Below are 13747 nucleotides of genomic sequence, written 5' to 3'. Positions count from 1 at the left end.
ATGCCACACTTGATTGAATGCCGCCTTGATGTCAAGGGCTGTCACTCTCACTTCACTTCTGTAATTCAGTTCTTCTGTCCATGTTTGAACAAAAGCTGACCAATGAGGTCAGGAGCTGAGTGGCCCTGGTGGAATCCAGACTGAGCATCACTGAGCAGGTTATTGCTGGGCAGGTGCTGTCTCACAGCACTGTTGGTGACACCTTCCTTTACTTTACTGGCAATCGAAAGTAGACTGATGGGGCAGTAATTGGCCGAGTTGGATTTGTCCTGCTTTTAAGTACAGGACATACTTGGGCAATTTCCAACACTGTCAGGTAGATGTGAGTGTTATAACTGTACTGGAACAGCTTGGCTAGGGGAGCGGCAACTTCTGGAGCAAGATTCTTCAGTACCATTGTCAGAATGTTGTCAGGGATCATAGCCTTTACAATATTCAGTGTCTCCAACTGTTTTTTGGTGCTTGCATGTTCTCCCTGTGTCTGCATAGACATCTGCTGGGCGTTCCAGTTTTCCAATGATAAAGCCAGTTGTACTACCTACCTGTTTGAAGTACAGTTGGGCTTCATACATTAGGAGATTGACCTGAAAGAGTTATTGCAATCGCATGCAGAGATATGTGGGAATACGCAGGGAATACTAATCTGATTATACTTGATGTAGATATAGCAAATTAAGCAGCATCCTTAGAGACTTAATCCTATAAGGTTGGCACAGCTTTAAAAAGAGATTGAATGCACGTTCAAAGACAATATAATTGATTAAAATTTTTGCAAAAATCTATTGTTTGGGAGCTGGTTGGATTCGTTGTTGGTATGTTCACCGAGCTGTACCTGCATGCTTGCCTTCATTGACTGGTGGACAAGAACACCCAGATCTCTCTGAACAGCCCCTTTACCTAATTTGATACCATTGAGGTAGTAATCTGCCTTCCTGTTCTTGCCACCAAAGTGGATAACCAGACATTTATCCACATTAAACTGCATCTGCCATGCATCTGCCCACTCACCCAACTTGTCCAGGTCACCCTGTAATCTCCTAACATCCTCATCACATTTCACCCTACCACCCAGCTTTGTATCATCAGCAAATTTGCTAATGTTATTGCTGATACCATCTTCAATATCATTTATATATATTGTAAAAAGCTGCGGTCCCAGCACGGATCCCTGCGGTACCCCACTAGTCACTGCCTGCCATTCCGAAATGGAGCCGTTAATCACTACCCTTTGTTTCCTATTAGCCAACCAATTCTCTATCCAATCTAGTACTTTGCCCCCAATACCGTGCGCCCTAATTTTACTCACTAACCTCTTGCGTGGGACTTTATCAAAAGCTTTCTGAAAGTCCAGGTACACTACATCCACTGGATCTCCCTCGTCCATCTTCTGAGTTACATCCTCAAAAAATTCAAGAAGATTCGTCAAGCATGATTTCCCCTTCATAAATCCATGCTGATTCTGTCCTATCCTGTTACTATTATCCAGATGTGCCGTAATTTCATCCTTTATAATAGACTCCAGCATCTTTCCCACCACTGAGGTCAGACTAACTGGTCTATAATTTCCTGCTTTCTCCCGCCCACCCTTCTTAAAAAGTGGCACAACATTAGCCGCCCTCCAATCCTCAGGAACCAACCCCAATTCTATTGAACTCTGGAAAATAATCACCAGCGCATCCACGATTTCCCGAGCCACCTCCTTCAGTACCCTGGGATGCAGGCCATCAGGTCCCGGAGACTTATCAACCTTCAGACCTAACAGTCTCTCCAATACCAAATCCTGGCAAATATCAATTCCCTTAAGTTCAGGTCCTTCAGCCACTGTTCCCTCAGGGAGATTGCTTGTGTCTTCCCCAGTGAACACAGATCTGAAGTACTCATTTAATTCCTCTGCCATTTCTTTGTTCCCAGTAATATATTCCCCTGTTTCTGTCTTCAAGGGCCCAATTTTTGTTCTAACCATTTTTTTGCCTTGGACATACCTAAAAAAGCTTTTACTATCCTCCTTTATATTCTTGGCCAGTTTACCTTCGTACCTCATTTTTTCTCTGCGTATTTCCTTCTTACTAATCCTCTGTTGTTCTTTAAAAGCTTCCCAGTCCTCAGTTTTCCCACTTATCTTCGCTAAGTTATACTTTTTCTCTTTTAACTTTATATGTTTCTTTACTTCCCTCGTCAGCCACGGCTGCCCATGTCTCCTCCTGGGATCTTTCTTCGTTTTAGGAATGAACTGATCCTGCAACTTCTGCATTATACACAGAAATATCCGCCATTGTTCCTCCACGGTCTTCCCTGTTAAGGTATTGCACCATTGAACTTTGGCCAGTTGCTCCCTCATAGCTCCATATTTCCCTTTATTCAACTGAAATATTGTCACTTCCGATTGTACCCACTCCCTCTCAAATTGCAGATTGAAGCTTATTGTATTATGGTTACTACTTCCCAATGGCTCCTTCACTTCGAGGTCACTGACCAATTCTGGTTCGTTACACAATACCAGATCCAGAATCGCCTTATCCCTGGTCGGCTCCAGCATCAGCTGCTCTAAAAATCCATCTGAGGCACTCCACAAAGTCTCTTTCTTGAGGCCCGATACCATCCTGATTCTCCCAGTCTACCTGCATGTTAAAATCCCCCATAACAACTGTAGTAACATCTTTGCGACAAGCCAATTTCAGCTCCTGATTCAACTTACATTCGACATCCAGACTACTGTTTGGGGGCCTGTAGATGACTCCCATGAGGGTCTTTTTACCCTTAGTGTTTCGAAGCTCTATCCACTCTGACTCTACATCCCCTGACTCTAGGTCCCCCCGCGCAAGGGACTGAATATCCTCCCTTACCAACAAGGCCACCCCCTCTGCCCGTCAGTCTGTCCTTACGATAGCACGTGTAGCCTTGAATATTCATTTCCCAGGCCCTGTCCCCATGAAGCCACGTCTCAGTTATCCCCACAATATCGTATCTGCCAATTTCCAAAAGAGCCTCAAGCTCATCCACCTTGTGTCTAATGCTTCGTGCATTCATATATAGAATTTTTAATTTATTACTGCTCTCAACCTTCCCCTCAACCCTTATTTCACTCAACTTTACAGCATGATGCCTTTTCCAGTTTTCTGCCTCCTTGATACAGTTGTCTTTCTGGACTTCTAACTACCCCTTCAATTTCCTTTTTAAACATCCAGCGTGTCCCCTCCCCCCCGCTACTTAGTTTAAATGTAGCGGTGTTGCAGCAGAAAACCTGCCTGCCAGAATGCTGATCCCTGATCTATTAAGGTGCAAGCCGTCTCTCTTGTAGAATTTATGGTTACCATAAAATATACCCCAGTGATCCAAGAACTTGAAACCTTGCTTCCTGCACCAGTTCCCCAACCACACGTTCAAGTCCATTATCTCCCGGTTTCTGGCCACACTAGCCCGAGGAACTGGAACCAAGTGGAGATAACCACCTTGGACGTCCTTCTTTTTAGCCTTCTTCCTAGTTCTCCGAAGTCTCGCTGTAGTATGTTCCTCCTCTTCTTCCCGACATCATTTGTGCCGATGTGTACCACCACCTCGGGCTCTTCACCCTCATCCTGAAGGATGTCCTGCACTCTGTCCGCGATGTCTTTCACTCTAGCACCAGGAAAGCAAAACACCATCCTTAAATCCCGTCTGCTGCCACAAAAACCCCGGTCAGTTCCTCTCACGATGGAGTCCCCTATTACCACGGCTCTGTGCGATGTCCGACTCTTCCGCTCTGCTTCTGCGGCAACTTTTGATTGACAAACATGGCCGCCTTGCGAACTGGCAGTGTCATCAGACTCTACTGTTTCCAAAAGCTTCAACTTGTTCCTGACAGGTACTTCTCCCGGCGTCTCTTGCACCTGTCTCCTCTCTGCCTTCCTCATCGTCTGCACTCTTCTGCTCTCTTCTGGCATGATTGGTGTAATAACATCACTGAAGGTCTTGTCCAGAAAGATCTCGTTCTCTCGGATGAGCCTAAGGTCTTCGAGTTCTTTCGTCAGTGCTGCAATATGCTCGGTCAATTGCTGAATGTGCGCACACTTTCCACACATATACGAGCCAGACACACCAGAGTCGTTGACCTGCCACATCAAACACGTAGCGCACTGAACCAGCTGAGCAGTCATGTCTTCACCCTCTTCAACTGTGGTGTAATCTCTTTACTCAACCTCCCTATCAAGATTCCTGAGCTGAAGCCTCACTCTTCGATCTAAACTTCCTTAGACCCTCTTCCTATGGCAAGTCTGTGGACTCTTAATTAAGGTTAGAGGAGGAGGGAGGGAAGGAGGGAGGGAGACCCTACTTTGTAGGACCTGGGGTTTAGAACACACCCACTCTAAATAACACTCACTTACCTTCCCGACCGGCTTTGCGCTCCGTCTGAACTTCCGCCCAGCTCCCGCCGCTCTCTGCTGCGAAAAGACCGTTGGCGTCGAGGTAAGTTCTTTATATAACAATCACTTAACTTCCCGACCGGCTTTGCGCTCCAAGAAGGGACCAGATACTAAAACTTTTCAAGAGTTGATGGATTTAGCTACAGAATATTATGACCCCAGCTTTGTCTAATTTTGAGGCCCTATCGGTTTTACTCGACAGTTCAAGAACCAGCCGACTCCATATCAGCATTTTTCACAATGTTAAGGCAAATAGGAGAGGCATGTGATTTTGGTTTAACCCTAAGCAAGACGATGAAAGATCATTTGATATGTAGGATTAATGATGTGACCATTCAAAAGTGCCTACTAGCTGAAGCCCAACTGGATTTCAAACAGGCACTACAACTGACTTGGTTGTTGGAAAATGCAGCAAGTGAAGTTTATGTGCCAATGGAAGTGGACACACTTGCCAGGCTGACTGAGCTTGGGGAACACCACATAAAGTCATAGAGATGTACAGCACGAAAATAGACCCTTCTGTGAGAAACAAAGCTCACACACTTCAATAATTTCAGTCCGAGACAAGATCTGAATCAATAGTGTCATTTATTTTACACTTGCAAGTGGGTGTGATGTCCAGTGTCTAAAAGGCAGAGGACATACACACCAGGTTCAATTCATACATAATATTTATATGATTTGATGTCTATTGTTTTACACTGCTCCCTCCCCTGCTTACATCATCCACTTCCCTAAGACCGGCCCCCATTACCCCTGTTTGCCTCTTGCCTTATCCGGCCTTGTCTGTGATAAAATGCTTATTTCTGGTCTCACAAGGCTATTTGACCTTACCCTGCTGTAGGTCATTGTTAGGCATATCCTTTCTTCATCATTATCTACCCCCTTCATCTGTGCCTTTCCCGAGGCCGTTCTGATCCCTATGACCCTTTTAATTGGGGTTTGTTCCTGTGTTTTCGTAAAAGTGGGAAGCAGATGTTTATACCTACTGTTTGTACAGGCGTATCAAGCTTAACTTCATCCTCTCACAACATCTTATCTATTTGCCCACCGTGCCCACTATTGTTCATTGGCACATTTCATTCTGACATACAATTTTAGCTAATACAAAAACAATTCTACATTTCCTCTACATCGTTTCCATTCTTGTTGACTCAGCTCTTGACTAAAACAATTACCCACTGGTGTGAGTTCACCTCCTTTGTAAAATGGAATTGCAGAAGTAACACTAATCCACCTATATCCCACAATTCCCCCTCTTTCTTTTAGTTACCATTTGTTATCTTCTGCAAATATTTTGTTTTTAAGCATCGCTCCCGAAATTCGCAAGCATCATCCCGCAGATTTCATCCATCTTGGTCTCACTCATCTCCTCATTATTTAGTCGATAAAGTCCTTCAGCCTGATTCCCTTTTAGGGGCATCTGTTTCATTAAGGCTGTTTCAATCAACCTTTGGGTGAATCCTCGTATACAGGGTATGATACAGCAGCCAATGGCTACTAATACCCCGACTACTACTATCAGGGAAGTAAGGATAGAAACCACCACCCCCTTCCATTTCCCAAACCATGATTCCAGCCATCCTGTGAGAGATGTATCTACTCCTGAATTCTCAGCCAGTTCCTCTGCTAAGGTAGTCAATCCCCTTAAGGCCCGAGTAATTGAACCATCAGGCGCAGTGTTATTAGGAATAAAGGTACAACAGCTTCCTCCTAACATCACACACACACCCCCTTTTTCTGCTAAAATCATATCAAGGGCTATTCTATTTTCCCATGCCATCCTACTTGTCGCATCAAGCTGTTCTGATATTCCTTTAACCACATCTCTTGTATAATTTATAAATCGCTGTTGATTATAGAAAATGTAATTTATCCAATCTACATTTTTATTAATTGTTACCCACCAAAAGAGAGCTGACTCAAAGCCTGTTGCAATCTGGTTACGAGCCTTAAATTCATCCAGTACTCCCCTAGGGACTCCTACCGAATCAAGATAAATCCTGTCATCGAAAGAAGTGTCTAACAGGAATCTCTTACCCCTTCCCTTTTTCCCTCCTATCTTTTCCTTCTCAAATGCCAGGGTAAATGGAATTGCCAATTGTACAATTGCACATATCCCTCTCCAATCTGGAGGTAGGGTGGGTCTCAATATTTTGCCTCCACAGTACCACCACCGATCCGCTCGGGGAACCTTTAATGCTGAGTAGTTCCCTCCCTTCTCCGTTTCGGTGACATTCTTAATCTCTGTACATAGTTTCAGCTCCCCCAAATCTCTCGACCGACTTGTACCTCGTCTACGCACACACGAGGTGTGATTTCCAACTGCGGCAGAAAACAGGGGGGGAACTTTTACATCTTTCTTCTCCAAGGGAGGGAACATCAGAGATAGGGAGGTACAATTCCTATCATTCCATGCAGTCTCATCCTGATACAGGGCTATCATACATTTCATGCCCTTCCTGTCTCCCTTCCACCCGAGCGGAAAGGGAACCACCTGGGCCACTGGCCGACCGGAGGCACATGCATAGCAATTGCTCTTGTTCAGACTTTTCACAGTATACTTTACCCATTCAACCCAGGCATTTGCATCCCCGTACCCAGTTTCTATTTCAATGGTCTGTTTCAAGTCCTTTACCTCTATAAAGTTTACTACTTTAGGATCATCGGGAGGGGTGAAAGATTGTATCTTATTACCCAGTAGTTCTACCCGTTTTCCCTGTCCTACACTAATTCGGAAACAACAGCCCAAGAAATCCTTCCCATTTGCTTTCATTTCTATCCCAAATGTTTTATTTAATTGTATCTCATAGGTGCCCCCACCCAGGATTGTTTCGTGCCAGGTGGTTTTCCTTATTGTTAGGTATATTGGGTTACACTTTTTATCACAATCTCGAGCTGGTCGGAAGGGGGCCCGGTGTACTGTGACAAGACCATTATACCAAGTACCGTCCCCAAGGCCATCCCCATAGGACTTGAGATGTATCTCAGAGCTGCGGTACTGTCTCTGATTATCTACATCCCCACAATTTACTAAGCTACATACATCAGCGTCTATTACTTGTGGGTTATCAGATTCAGGAACCGTTAATAATACATATGAAAATGATATTTGATGAAATGCCAATACTAAGAGGGCTAGCATCATAACTCTAAGCATTCCCAGTATTCTAAACATCATGCTGAAGCACAAAAAGACTTAATATACAATCTTACAGAAATAATCCCGCGCTCGCGTCGCCACTTTATAATTAGTTACTCAAAGTCTCTTTAGTCTGAGTTTCAGCGGATCTTGCGTTGATTCAGCTGTCCAGACTTCTTTCTCCACGGGAGGGTCCACTGGCCCATTGATCCGAGTGTAGTGAGTCCAGCCTTTCCCCACCGTCCTTATTGCCGTTTCGGTAGTCAAAAGAGCCTGGTACGGCCCTTCCCAGTCCGGCTGTAATTTAGTCTCTGTCCATGATTTTACTAAGATCCAATCGCCCGGCCGGATGGGATGAACGGTGAATTCAAGGGGTGGAGTCTGTGCCAATAAACCCTGTTTTTTTAGGAAAGACAAAGAGGAGGACAAACCCAGTATGTACTTCTTTAAAAACAAATCTTTAGTTTTGGGAATTGGCAATTCTCCATTCGTTCCCAAGTAAGGTAATCCAAATAAGATTTCATAGGGGGATAGTCCCAAGTCTTTCCTTGGGGCTGTTCATACTCGCAAGAGAGCTATAGGTAAACATTTGGTCCAAGGGAGTCTAGTTTCTATTATCAATTTAGAGAGCTGTCGTTTGAGTGTTTGGTTAATTCTCTCAACCCTTCCCGATGATGGCGGGTGCCATAGAGTATGGAACTCCCAGGAAATTCCCAACCCTTTCATTACCCCCTGTAACACTTTAGAAGTAAAGTGAGTTCCTTGATCGGAATCAATATGGTTCACGAGCCCATATCGGGGAATTATGTGCTCCAATATTGTTTTAGACACTCCACTTGCAGTGGCGGTAGCTAGGGGGTATGCCTCAACCCAACCAGATAAATGATCTACTATGACCAACATATATTTTAGTCTGCCTACCCTGGGGAGTTCGGTATAATCTACTTGTATACTCTGGAAAGGTCTCAATCCTGGGTCTCTTGCTCCCGGGGTCTGTTTTCTCAAGACTTTCTTATTTACCTTTTTGCATATGATACATCCCTCACATATTTGTTTAGCAATTGTATATATTCCTTTACATCCATATTCCCTAAGAACTAAATCACACATTGCTTGTACTCCCCAATGGCTGCCTTAGTGTAGGACAGCCATAATCTCTCGCATCATCATTTTGTTTAACATTTCCCTTCCATCAGGTAACCTCCAATGCCCGTCTGCTGTTTTTACAGCCCCTAAATCTCTCAATTCATTTTCTTCGCTTTCAGTAAATATAGGAGCTTCCCGAGGACCTGGAACAGTAGGTATTAGGGAATGAATCACCACTTCTTGTGGGTTCAGGGCTGCTTCCTTAGCCACCTCATCGGCTAATCTATTCCCCCTAACTTCTAGTTCATTTCCTTTCTGATGACCATTTACATGCACTACTGCTATTTCTCGGGGAAGTAATAGGGACTCCAAGACCCGTTTAATCAATTCTTCATGTACTAATTCTTTCCCTCGGCTGTTGATCAGCCCTCGTTCCTGCCATAAATGCCGAAAGTGTGCACAACACCAAATGCATATTTAGAGTCAGTGTATACTGTTCCCTCTTTATTCTCTAATGCTCTAAGGGCTCTTTCCAATGCATAGAGTTCACAAGTCTGAGTTGACCACCCATTTGGCAACCGTCCTGCCTCCACCACACGACTGTTTGTCCCGTCTACGACTGCATACCCATTATATCTTTTCCCTTCAATCACCCGGGATGATCCGTCTATAAAAAGTCTAACCCCTGCATGAAATGGAACATCTCTGAGGTCCATGCGGACCTTAGTTTGGTATTCTATGTCAAGGCAATCGTGCCCTGGATTCTGAGGAGAGTCTCATTCCCCTTTCCAAAGAAAGGCAGCTGGATTTAAACAATTGTCAGTGACCAACACTAGATCATCCTTTTCTATTAATATTGCCTCATATTTCAGAATCCACGAGTCTGTCAACCATCGCCCAGCTTTTTGGTTTAGGATTGTTCTCACTTGGTGTGGAGTGCTTACTATTAGGGCTCCCCCAAATGTAAGCTTTCTGCTTTCCTCCACCAACAGTGCAGTGGCAGCCACAGCCTGCACACACTCAGGCCATCCCTGGGATACTGGATCCAGTAGCTTCGAAAGATATGCTACTGGTTGTCTCATTCCTCCCCACCTCTGGGTCAATACTCCCAAAGCCGCTCCCTTATCCACGGTAGCAAAGAGGTGGAAAGGTTTATCTAGAGAAGGTAAGGCTAACATGGGGGCATGGATCAGATCTCTATTGAGTTTCTCAACTAGATCTTTTTCCTCATCATCCCAACTTCGACATTTTGGTTCCCCCTCTAATAGTTTGAGATATAATTTCTTAGTCTTCAATGCATAGGAATCAATCCACAATCTGCAATAACCCGTTAGACCTAAAAATTTGCGTAACTCCCTTTTAGTGCTGGGCAGCGGCATTCCCACTATTCCCTCTATCCGTTCCGGGCTTATCTTTCGCTTTCCCTCACTAACTAAATGTCCCAAGTATTTCACTTCTTGCTCCACATATTGTGGTTTGTTTTTAGATACCCTCAGTCCCTGCTGGCCCAGGAAATTCAATAATTTGTTAGTGGCTTCTACTACTCTTTCTCTTCTTTTTCCTGTTACTAAGAGGTCGTCTACATACTGCAACAGGGTAGTCCCCTTGGGGCTGCTAAATTTCTCCAATACTTGTTCTAACATCTGTCCAAATAAATTCGGGGATTCCGTAAACCCCTGGGGAAGCACAGTCCATCGGTATTGCTGTTTTCGTCCTGTCTTAGGGTCTTCCCACTCAAAGGCAAACAAATTCCTACTTTCCTCTGCCAAGGGACAGGCCCAAAAGGCATCCTTTAAATCTATCACACTAAACCATTTGTGGTCATGAGGGATCTTACTTAATAACGTATAGGGGTTTGGCACCACTGGGTGCCTGATCTGTACTATTTGATTTAATGTTCTCAAATCCTGCACCAATCGATAAGTTCCATCGGATTTCCGCACTGGTAGTATTGGGGTATTATAAGGAGACATACATGGCTCCAACAATCCATCTCTAATCAATCCTTCAATTACTGGCTGCAGTCCTCGTTTACCTTCTATGGAAATGGGATATTGTCGCTCACAGACAACGTCCCCTTTCCTTTTTAAATTTATTTCAAGGGGGGAGATCTGTAGTTTTCCACAATTCCCTTCTCTAGCCCATACAATAGGGTCTATCGCTCTCTCCACATCCTCTGTCAACATTGCCATTTGGACAACTAATTCTTTTTCCTGAATTCCAATCTCCAATCCTAAGAGGATAATTAAATCTCTCCCTAGTAAGTTACTTCCTATATCAGGGATATACAACAATTCCCCTTTGACCCTATCCTTAGGACCTTCTATTATCATAGGTTCAAATACTGGAACAGTAAATCCCTCCCCTTTAACCCCTGAAACAGTAATTGACCGTGTCGACATTTCTACTTTCTTTGGTTTAAAATTCAGTGATGACCATGCTGCCCCCGTACCTACTAGGAAGACTACCTCTTCCCTATAGGGTCCCACTTTCAGGTTTATCAAGGGTTCCTGGTGGGCCCCCGAGGGCAGGAACCCCTGACACCCCTATTCTTCATCAAAATTCATAAGCGGAATTGCCCTCTCTTCCCTTTTCAGAGCCGGACATTCCCGCTTAAAGTGCCCTATCTTTCCGCAATAATAGCATCCTGCCTGTGGAGTCTTCCAGCTCTGCCCCTGTCGCTCGAACCCTCTATCAAATACTCCCCCTTGTCCTCTCTCTCTCTCTCTCCCTTTCCCCCTTCCTCTCTGTCCTACATGCTGCCACCCGCCGCTCCGGTTGCTCAATGTTGGTTCCATTCTTTTCTTAACTACCTCATCAACCGTAGCTACCATCATTTTCACCTTCTGTTTCTGTCTCTCATCCTCTCTCTTTACAAACACTTTCTGTGCCTCTCTTAACAATTCATCTAATGGCTTTTCACTCCACCCTTCTATCTTCTGTATCTTTCTCTGTATGTCTGGCCATGCCTTTGTCACAAAATGTACTTTCAAAAGACCCTGTGCCACTGGGTCCTCAGGGTTCATTCCAGAATATTTCCGCATTGAGTCTCTTAATCTTTGCAAGAAAGCTGAGGGAGTCTCATCTTTCTCCTGTCTAACTTCAAAGGCTTTAGTCAAATTCTGTGACTTCGGAACTGCCTCTTTTATTCCTTTTAGAATCAGGTCTTTCAATTCCCTCATTTCTTCTCTATGCTCCGGATTTTGATTTTCCCACTGGGGGTCTCTGAGGGGAAACTTCACCTCTCCCTGTCCAGCATCCCCATCTTCAATCGGGTGTTCCCTGTCCCATATTTTAATGGCTGCTCCCCATATAAGTCCCCTTTCTTCCCCAGTAAATAGTATATTCAAAATAGACATTAACTCAGCCCAGGTATACCAACTGGGCCCCAAATATTGATCAATTTGTTCAGACAGCCCCACCGGATCCTCAACCAGGACCTTCATTTCTTTTTTAAATGTTCTGACCTCCCCACTGCTGAGGGGGGCACTTACAAACCCAATCTCTTTATCCCCTATTGGTACCTCCCGAAAGGGATAAGTCATTACGTTCTTCCCTTTTTTTTTGTTTTCCCCCCCTTTGGCTTTGATTTAGATCCTCCGGAGCCCTCCTCTACATCTACTGCAGCTGTGCTTTCTTTTACTGAGGATTGAGGGTCAGGAACAACAACATCCACATCCACCGCCCCTTCATCCTCCTCTTGTGAATCATCTGTTTCCTGTCCCTGTCTGTCTGTCTCTCCTCCCCCATTTTCACCTAACCTGATTTTATGGTATGGGGGAGGCAAACAGCCAAGAGGATCCCAGGGACTAGGTGGGGCAGAGGGGGAATCCTTTGTCTTTACTACCATCATTCCCAAACTGCCCTTCCAACAGGATGCATAGTCCGCCTCCTCTTGACTAAAAGGTTGTTTCTTATTCACATACAAACCTAAATACTGACAGACCCAATCCTCGTCCGAACCATACTTTGGCCAGAAGACAGCCGGACGAAGGATTGGTTCTTTGGTCCATACTAAACAACAATATTTAATCATTTTCTTTTTATCCTTTTCCCTTGTACAAGTATTGCTTGTCCATTCCCGCAACATCCTCCCCAACGGACTTTCAGGACATTCTGACATACAATTTTAGCTAATACAAAAACAATTCTACATTTCCTCTACATCATTTCCATTCTTGTTGACTCAGCTCTTGACTAAAACAATTACCCACTGGTGTGAGTTCACCTCCTTTGTAAAATGGAATTGCAGAAGTAACACTAATCCACCTATATCCCACACTTCTGTCCAACTCATCCATGCTGACCAGATATCCCAACCTAATCTAGTCCCATTTGCCAGCACTTGGCCCATATCCCTTGCAAGGATGCACAGGTCAAATCACGTCATCCAGTTTGTTGATGATACAACTGTAGTGGGTCTCATCAGCAGGAACGACAAGTCAGCATACAGAGTGTAGGTGCAGCGACTAATGGACCGGTGCAGAGCCAAAAACTTGTCTCTGAAAGTGTACAAGATGAAAGAGATGGTTGTTCACTACAGGAGGGCATCACTCTCAGCTGGACATCGACAGCTCCCCTGTGGAGATCATGAAGAGCACCAAATTTCTTGGCATACACCTGGTGGAGAATCTCACCTGGACCCTCAAAACCAGCTCCATAGCCAAGAAAGCCCATCTCTATTTTCTGTGTAGGCTGTGTAGCCCACCTCCTACCCCCCATCCTCACCACATTCTACAGAAGGATGATTGAGAGTACCCTGAGCTGCTGCATCAATGCCTGGTTCAGGAATTGCACTGTCTTGGATCGTAAGACCCTACAACAGGTAGTGAGGACAGCTGAGAAGATCATTCAGGTCTCTCTTCCCTCCATTACAAGACATTTACTCCACACACTGCATCCGAAAGACTAAAAGCATTGTGGAAGACCCCACAAACCCCTCACTCAAACTCTTCTACCTCCTGCCATCTGGCAGAAGATACCAGAGCATTCGGGCTCTCACGGCCAGACACTGTAACAGTTTCTTCCCCGAGGCATCAGGCTCCTTAACACAGTGTAATCAGATTCTTTTCCATCTGAAATTCTTTCATATTGCTGTTAGAAAAATGTCTATTATTCA

The 13747-nt window shown here is 44.6% G+C and overlaps 1 protein-coding gene across 1 annotated transcript in view; it reads right to left on the bottom strand.

The window, feature by feature from the left end:
• Positions 1–13747, bottom strand: part of LOC140453410 (receptor-type tyrosine-protein phosphatase U-like) — a 476064-nt gene that overhangs the window by 165224 nt on the left and 297093 nt on the right. The window lies entirely within an intron of this gene.

This window comes from Chiloscyllium punctatum, chromosome 27 (assembly GCF_047496795.1).
Source record: "Chiloscyllium punctatum isolate Juve2018m chromosome 27, sChiPun1.3, whole genome shotgun sequence".
Lineage (NCBI taxonomy): Eukaryota > Metazoa > Chordata > Chondrichthyes > Orectolobiformes > Hemiscylliidae > Chiloscyllium > Chiloscyllium punctatum.
This window is presented reverse-complemented; position numbering and strand designations above follow the sequence as displayed.